The 9,653-nt window shown below is 40.7% G+C and overlaps 1 pseudogene; it reads right to left on the reverse strand.

The window, feature by feature from the left end:
* Window positions 1-6,932, reverse strand: part of LOC128571810 (E3 ubiquitin-protein ligase UHRF1-like) — a 103,834-nt pseudogene extending 96,902 nt beyond the window's left edge.
* Window positions 6,933-9,653: the final 2,721 nt, after the last annotated feature.

Below are 9,653 nucleotides of genomic sequence, written 5' to 3' on the forward strand. Positions count from 1 at the left end.
TAAACCTGCACTTGTACCCCATAAATCTATAAAAATAATTTAGAAACAAAAAAACACAATAATTATAATATATGTTAGCATTTGTAATGTAGCACAGTGTTAAGAGATTACTTGCTTCATATGTGTTGCTTGATTAATCTATTGCAAGTGCTAAGTTCTTGAGTTCACTAACTCTTGGAAGCATTGAGTTGCCAACATGAGTGAAAGCATGCCTCTTTCATGCCCAGGTGGAAATTAAATAACAGAAATAACTGCTTTTTTTCTCACCAGTTTACTGGCATTTAGTCTTTCCCTCTAAAACGTATACGATGAGATGTCTATATCAGCATGTAAGTGGATGCAAGAATCAGTGTCTCCTCCATACATGTTGCTGCAGCAATATGCATCTGCATGGCTTTAGGGCTTGGGTAAAGCTATTGGATGCAAAAAAATAAAGAAAATAAAGGAAAAGGCAGGATGAAAAGAACAGAGCAGAGCTTGGGCAACACAGGAGATAAAAAGACTCTCTTTGTTTTGTGTCTATTGGTGTCATGAGTTTCCCTGCATTACATGCATTGTATCTTTATTATAATTCTGGAGGTAATTTAGACCACCTCCATGTTTCAGAAAAATAAACCGGGGCTCAAGGAAGTGAATCAGGCTCTATTACTAGTAAGAGTGGGTCACAGGATTGGATCCTAGATCCCTGTAGAATTGAAACATCCCTTTTCTCTTTCATTGTATGGTATTACCTCTCTCTTCGAGGGAAGTTCCTTTGATGTGCGTTTTTCAGTCAGCTCACGGATAACATATATCTTGTGGCAAGAAAACAAATCTTTTACTTGATCTCTGAGGCTTATTCTTCTCATTCCAAAGGGAGACTAGAAGGAGGAGAAAGAAGAGACAGATGTTAATCTTATGATCTGGCTATGAGATAAACATAGCAGATGTTTCCTAATCCCTCCTCATAGACTCTTTTATCACCGTGGCTAGGGTGTGGAACAAAGAAATACACGGAGTATCATATACCTATACTCAACAGATAGAATATAAGAGTTCCACCTTCCAAATCTGTACAGACACCTGGTTTAAAATCAGATATGCATGAGATCATCCTGTCCTTTTCCTCTCTTGAAGCAACTATCTTTGCAGTCAAGTCTCTATGACACCCTTAGCAGTTCCTTGAGGGAACAGGTGGACAGCTCAATAGTTAAATATGTGGATTCACATTCTGGTTTCATCACTGATACAGCCTTGGAAGGACAAATTATTTTACTTTCCATTTTATGGTTTCTCAATATATAAAATGGCAATTTATCATTATAACTAACTTCATGGAGATGCTATTAAATTAAACAAAATGATACACATAAAGTTCCTAGCCTGGTGCCTAGCATAATGGAAGTCAGTATGTCCTTCTTGAATTATTGCTATTATTTAGCTCTATAATCTGTCAAGTAGAAAAATTATAGTACTTTTACATAGCTTTAAGGTCTAGGGAATCATTCTGATGGCTTCCAGTTGCTACAGGAAAATTTATCTGGAGGAAAAGAAGCTGTTCAAAGAAGCTGAGAGGTTTTCCAAGTGATCTGAGTTATTGGGGTTGTCCCAATTTTTTTCTTATGTTCTGAGTCCAGTGCAAACAAAACTTCTGCCTATTTAATGCTTAATATCTAAAATAGCCAATGAAATTATTTTAGGTCCAATTCATAAGTAGTATGATATTGTATATATAATACATATATAGTATGTATGTATATATAAAATGTTGTTTAATGAATGTGCATGGTAGAATTTTACAGTACTGTATCTTCACTTTATAACATATTGCTAAGTCTATATGGCTTACATAACACCAAGTTTTTGGCAAAGAATACAACCCCCAAAGATAACGTCAGACTTTTTTTCTTTTTCCTTTTTTCTTTTCTGGGTTCTCACTATGTTGCCCAGTCTGGTCTTGAACTCTTGGGCTCAAGCAATCCTTCTGCCTCAGCCTACCAAATAGGTGGGCAAGCACCACCATGCCTGGTCAACTGTATACTTTAAGTGATCTACTTTTTGAGCTGCATTGTCAAAAAGCGTGGACAGCCTATGTATTCCACCACTTGTTCCATCAGCACTACGACTATCACAAGTACCCAACAATTACTGTTCCCCCAACCTATTCTGCTTCCTAAGCCTTGATTAGGTAATTTAGTGAAGCTAAGCTATTTGTACATTTGCTGAAATAATATCATGTGTAATCCTTAATAATACCTGTGCCAAAAAGCAGGTTATAAGTATTATGGTGATGATACTCTGGATTAGACTACCAGAGAATTCAAATACTACTTTCATCATCAACTAGCTATGTGAAGTTGAGTGGAGTAACTACTCTATGCCTTAATTTCTATATCTACAAAATCTAAACAGATTTGAGACGATGACAATGACAATTTCATTAGATTAGATATTATGGTTAGTGTTAAATGTTTTTAATAAACTCTCAATAGATAATTCCTACTCTATACTAGAACACAAGCAATTGATTTCCATCTTAAAACCCTGCAAATATTTCCCTTTATCCTATTTTGGAAAAAAATCTACCTATTTTTCCCTTTTACTCCTACTCTTACTTCATTGTGTTTATCAAACCAAATTCTTTGTGGAAGGAGAATAAATATTAAGAGAAAATACACACATACTCAATGAAATGACATTTTTCAAAGAAAAATATTTTTCTCGAATTAAAAGAAAGAAGTTCTAAAGTAAGTACCAATCTTATGAAATGTATGAACAGTGAAAATGGACCATTTAACACTTCCTAATTGGAATACAGAGTGGTGTTCCCACGAGAGGGTCAGGAGTCGTAGCAAGCATATTCAGGCACTTTTTGCCTTCAAACCTCTTTTCCCAGCCAAAATGAAATGTGGGTTAAACATTTCCTCACTAACTGACTCATTTGGCAGAAAAAGAAGTCCAGATGCCAAGAGGAATAGAAAAAAACTTGTGGGGAAAGAGACACAGGAAGGAGGAGGAGGTAAGAAAAGCCTGTCACATTTCATCAAGCTGTTAAAAAATACAATCCAGAGAATTCAATGGAGGGCCTATTGGCCTTCACAGGTAAAAACCAGGTTCTTAATGTGAGCTTCACACCTATGAGTATTTATAACTAAAGTTTTCTTTTACAGAATATAATTATTTACAGGATAATAACAAAAAATATATACCAACTTAATCAGGAAAGCCCAGGGTTAAATGTCCAAAGCAGTCATACTCAAGCATATTAACAGACCCAAAATTACACTTTTATTAGGCTATGGGAAAAATACTCTGAGTAATTGTTTGATAATTTAATTCTAGGAAATACTTAGCAAATTTTGATCTTTTTCTAGGCATTTTTTTAGTATGTGCAAAACATTTATTCTGAGAATCTAAAATCTGAACCAATATTGGACTTTAGAAAAAGGCTACACAGAATTTCTTCCCTAACACATTAACAATCTAACAATGGGAGGGATCCTTTAAAAGTATTGCTTCAGTTTGTCTGCAGTTATGTGATTTAAAATATCCCTGTTCTATTGAGGTATGAGCTGCAAACTTTGGTAAAATTTAAAAAGTTAAACCATTTCAAAAAATACAAAACAAAAACAAACAAACAACAAACAAACAAACCCTAAGTTATATCTTTCTTGGTACACATACAGTAACTACAAAAAAAAAAATTCATTTAGAAAAAGTGTGCATTAAAAATATTCCCTCCTGTAATTCTCAACTGCCAAGTTAAAAAACTGGATTTAAATGATCTATAAATTTAAACCATCCCCAAACACCCCTCTAAGGTCAGGAAGAACTGGATGTCCACAGTTTTTAGAATCTGGTTGGCATTTTCAGTAAATTCAGTGCTAAAAACAAAGAGTCTACTCTTTAGAAACAAAAAAGGAACCAAAGGCACTTGAACGTGGCTTTGTGGACTGGCTTCCCTGCTCTCAGACAGTGTCAGCCATACACGCAGCCCCCACGTGGAGTAGAATCCAGCTGAGGTAGGTTCTCCAGGCCCCAACTCTCTGCTCAGGAGGACAGAGGATTTTTCATGTGGATCTTAGACACCCAGCAGCCTGGCAGGGGATGGCTTTATGGGAAGAGTTTAAAGTGAGATTTTTCCTCTTACCCTTTCAACTTCTTCATGGACAGCTGGTCACAGATCACGCGGATGCCCATGGCCACCACAGGGAACCATCTTGCTGGATTTTATACGATGAGATGCCATCAGGAAAGATGTACTTCATTGACCTTGGGAGCCAAAGCCACAAACAGTGAAAAGAGATTGTTCTGGGTGGCTGGATACCGTCTTGCTAGTTGGTGGTGGGAACTTCTGAGAATTTGACACCAGGAACGTAAGGCATAGTTTGTTTTTTTGGCTGATAAATTGCTGGCTTTGTAATGTTTTAAAAACTAAACAAAATACTGAGAAGTCCAACTTTCAAGCCAGAATATATAAATTCCTGAAAATGTATACATTAAAAAATAATAATAAAAGGAAGACAAGCCTATTTTTAGGGAATGGAGGAAAAACTATAACTTTAAGTTAACTGAGAACAACATAAGGGCCCATTAAAGACCCTTCCAGCATATTTTAAGTAAACCCTCCCACCTAAGAAGTGCTTGTGAACACCAGCCATTGCCATAGCGAGGGAAGAGCTGATTGAGGATGGTCTGCAGCGGCTGGTTCACCTGCATGGCAGAGCTGTGGGCCAGGCCATAGCAGTAGGCTGGACAGCTGAACACCTGGGCCCGCAAAGATCTGTCCAGGCAATCCGTGCGCACGTTGTTCTGACCCACAGTCGTGACTGGCCAGAATACCAGTTCCTGGCAGCAGGTGCTCTGGAATGCTTCCTCCACCTTCCTTAGGGACATCGGCCCATCCTTGAAGGACTGCAAGACCTCTGTCCACAGCCTGGCATAGCTCTTGTCCTCTTTGATGAGGCTGCTCTGCTGGGCGTTCAGGCTATAGGGCTCCACCTTGGTTTTCTTGGGCACCCGGGGCGGCATGGATACCCAGCCCTGCTCGGGCCACCTCCTGCCCATTTCAGCTCTCACTTGCCCTTGCCCGTTCTGGGGAATCTGAAGCTGCTGGTCTCCAGCTGTTCTTCCTTCGATCCTTCTCCCTGTTGGCCTTCTGGATACTTCATGGCCATCCCCATCTTCCAAAATAGCCTTCTGGATACTTCATGGCCATCCCCAGCTTCTTGATCCTTGCCCTGTTTAGTCCAGGGGCCAGGCTCATCATCGTCCCTCCGCGGGAGATAGCGCCACACCAGGAACCCCGACTTCCCCTTCTCTGGCCAGTACTTCACCGCCTGGTAGACGCCGTCGTACCGGCTGCCCTGGGCGGGTGCGTAGCTGCTGTGCTTGCCGCCCTTCACGGTACGCACCGCCCTGACGCGCTTCCCTGACCGCTGGTTGTTGGCCTCAGCCCCTGTCTTGTGGTTGATGGGGGCACAGTAGTTAAGAGCCAGCGCCCTATTGGTGAGTTTCTGATCACAAGATTGTTCTGCAGTTCTCTTCTTGCCGGAGAGATCTCAAATGTATGCCCGAATGCATAAAGGTGGCAATGGACCACTACCTGTGTATGTGAAAAATCCCCCTTGTCCACGTCATCTTCACAGCCCCGCCAGGACCAGGGAGGACGCTCAGCGTTGCCCCAGCCGTGGATACCTGCCAAGTGGGGCCGATGAACGCCTGACTAGCTGACCTGCACTCGGAGGCGCCACATGGTGCCCACAGGGATCCCTGGTCTGGGTCTATAGTGGTCGGACGGGACATGGCGCACTCTGTGGTGCAGCCACGCGCACCACGCCCACCCCCTGTCCGGCTGTGAGGACCAGGTGGCCGACGCCGTCTTCGCCTTCTTGCTCTGGCGCAACTTCTCTCCTGCCGGCACCGCCTCGCTGGCTTCGTCCAACACTCGGGGCAGGACCACTCCTCCTCGCTGGGGACGCTGCTGAGGGTGTGGACGGCCGTGTCACACTCGTGGCACAGGAGCTGCTGGTCAAGGTCCTCCTGGCCCCACACATGCGGCAAGCGCAGAGTCTGCAGGGCTTGCTCGTGTGGTCCCCGCAGTGTTGGCAGGTGGGCCCGGCTCTTCCATCTCATGGGATTCTCAACCGTGGGGCCCCTTTTGCCTGGGAGCTCGATCTTGAAGTTTTCATCCACAAAGACTATACAACAGTCATCAAGAGAATCACCCCCTGGCTTCTCGTTTCCTGGCGATCTCTGCGTCATACCCGAAGCCCCGCTCCTTGGGGATCTCGGGGTTGTAGATGAGCATGACCACCTGGCACGCCCTCAGGTCCTGCCACTTGACGGTTCGGACACGAGCGCGGGCATCCCTGGAACTCATGGGACCACACAGTTCTCGGGTAGTCGTCATATTTCACATGATAAATGACATCATCCTCCCGGGCTGGGCTGGTCCCAGAAAGGTGCCTTAGGTGTTACCTTGACAACCTGCGCCTGGAACCAAGCCTCCATGTTCGTATGCCGAGCATCAACGTACTCATTGACCTTGTACAGCCCCAGCCCTGCCTCGCCCCACGCGGCCTCATCCCCCAGGTCTGTCTGCTCTGTCTCCGCAGCCGCCTCGCAGAGGTTGGAAGACTTGTCAGACTCGCTTTGGGCCCCGCCACAGCCGGAATCCGTGTCCGAGGACAGGGTCCTCAGGGTCCCTCTCCTTGGTGGTAGCAGGCTGCACAAGACTCTGGCGGACCAGGAGCTGGATGGTGTCACTGGGGCGGACATTGTAGTCAGAGACTGTGGCCATCCTCCCTCTGCTTGCGCCTGTAGAAGAGCCTCTGCAAGCCTGGCACCACCTGGATCTTCTGCCTCAACTCCTGCACCTTGGTCAGCTTAAACAGCTGAGTCACCGTCCGGGTCATTCTTCCACACCCGGATCCACGTGGTGTCAGCCTGCGCGCCTGACCCAGTTGGGATGGTGACAAAGCCGCGTGCATGGCCTGGACCCCGCGCTGACATACGGTGCCAGCCGGAATGCCCAGTGGGCTAACGCTCTAGACATTTTAGTTATTAAAGACAAATTCAATATTTCCTGCAGCTCTTTTCATTTTTGTAAATGTCAATGAAAATATTTAATCAACATATCTACACTTTTAGATTTTTCATCTTTCTTATTTTGACCATTCTAAAATATATTTTTCACTACACCTCCTGGGTGCAGGACACAACTTCAACAGGGACTTTAGCTAACAAATGCAAACATTGTAACCTAATCATTTGTGCCCTCATATTAATCTAAAATTTTAAAAAAGAGAAAAAAGGAAAATAATTAAAATATACATATATATTGTTTGTGCCCCTAATGCATAAAGGTGGCAATGGACAGCATTGTTAGACTTAGTTCCATATGTCTAAGTCTTTATCATTCACCAAAGTTATCTCTCAAGTACACTTTTATGGGGAAGGTAAATAATGGAATGCTAAATGAGCCTTCAGTGTCTAGAAAATTCATGCCAACTAAGAATTAAAAAGTAGGCTTATGGAATGTATACCAGTTAAAAAATAAAATAAAAAAAATTATTATTATTATTATTCAGCAACAAATATAAGACACTGCCACGAATGGAGGGAGAGAAACAAATACATTATGGTTTGTACTTGGAGTTCCCCGTATACTGGAAGTGATGCTTGGGTATGGAAATAAAAACTAGTGCGTGTCAAAATCTTATGATGGAGATACCAATTATTGAAGCACAGGAAAAATTTACCTAATCACTGCTAGGTTTCAATTTTTTTTCCTCTATAAAGGGAGAAAGCTTTCTTAGGTTCTTCATGTCCCTTCTAACTCTAATACTTCATGATAATATATTTATAAAAATATTTATTTCACTATTTTCTTAGCAGAAAGCTGGGAGATTTTCACCTTTAGTAAGTTAGGCACGTATGGCAGACAATGCAATAGCTTTTGAGCAAATACCTTGGTTCAGCCTAACAAAGATATTCTCACTGATTAGTAACTAGGGAAACAGAAAGTCACTTACTTTTATCTGATTTCTACTGCTTGATCTTGATAAAAAAATATTCAACATTCCCAGAATGGGTACAGATGGCACTAACATCACTCTGGGGGGCTTATTGTTTTATTTGACTAACAATAGTACCTATAATTTAGAAATGTTAATCTGCCACCATCAGACTCCAATTTTTATAACTAATCATGTATGAAATGTCTGCTAACTAAAGAAAAAGAACAAATACTAAAACATCGTGTCACATGTTAGTTCTAGCAGCCTTAGGCAAAATGAAGTTTCACGTCCACCTTCCCTTGTTTCCTGCCCTCTCGCCTCATCTCTAATATTCATGCCTGTAAGAGTTGTCATGAAGATAAAATAAGACACATGCACAAAGATAAATGACACAGGCAAGGTCCTCAATAAATAGTAGCTCTTCTTACCATTGCTTTGGTTATTGTCACTATTTTGGCATTTATTTTCTTCCTCATTCTCAAAGCTGGGTCTTTAGATAGAGCCTCCCAAAATACAAAGTGTATAATACTAAGGGCAAGATTTGAAATGCATACAAAGTAACACATAATTTATTAGTCATATATTTACATATTAAAGTATACTTGGAAATTGTATAACTAACACATCAACCTAGTGATTTAACAAATATTGTTATCATTAGGTAAAATTACTTAAGTTAAAAATAGTAAGATATGTCTAGAAACATAATAGGTGTTATGTAAATACCAAAATTGTGAAGATAGTACATGAATAATTGAAGTTTAGGAAACAATGAAATGAAGTGTAGACAACTGCTTTCACAACCTAAGAAGTGGGGAAGTAGTGTGACATTTTGAAAGAGGCGATTTCTCACCTACTAGATTATAAATTCCTTGAAGTCAAACATAGTCGTCATCTAAGTCAGCGGTTCTCAACCTGTGGGTCACAACCCACAGGAACTGTATTATAAAGGGCCACAGCATTAGGAAGGTTGAGAACCACTGATCTAGGTCAATCTATTAATATGGGCTCAACAATAGAAAGAGGTGTAAGTTTAAGGAAAATCAAAATAGAATGAGTGTGTGTATATATGTGTTTGATGAAGAAAAACATAAACGCAGTAAATGTGCCTTAAACTATAATTCATACTTTATTCAACATCATAGATTTCTTATTATAGAGAAAAAAAAATCATGAGTATGAGATAGTTTTTACCAAGGTTTAAAATTCATGCAGAAAATAAAACTCTTAAATTATTAATAAATGTGAGAAATTTTTAGCCAAACATCGTAACGTTGGAAAAGTTTAAGCACATAGTGGCACTCAACACATTTTTCTTCAATGAATAATTGATATATTATACCTAGAAATAACCCAAAGTTTTATAACCAAATAAAATACAGAATTGATAGCTTTTTACAATTCTAGACATGGAGAAGAGGAGCTAAAAACAAAACAAACAGAAGGAATTACAATTTCTGTATAGACAGTGTTACCATGAAAATCTTTTCATAATAATGTCATAAAACTTTATTGTGAATAGATTTTCAAATCATGCTACATTTCACAGCTATGGCAACACATAAAGAAATGTGCATTATGGATATAATTGATTAGGAGAGTTTAAGCATAGTCATCTTTGTATGATTGTATAACATAAGAATCAGAATTCAG

This window comes from Nycticebus coucang, chromosome 2, assembly GCF_027406575.1.
Source record: "Nycticebus coucang isolate mNycCou1 chromosome 2, mNycCou1.pri, whole genome shotgun sequence".
NCBI lineage: Eukaryota > Metazoa > Chordata > Mammalia > Primates > Lorisidae > Nycticebus > Nycticebus coucang.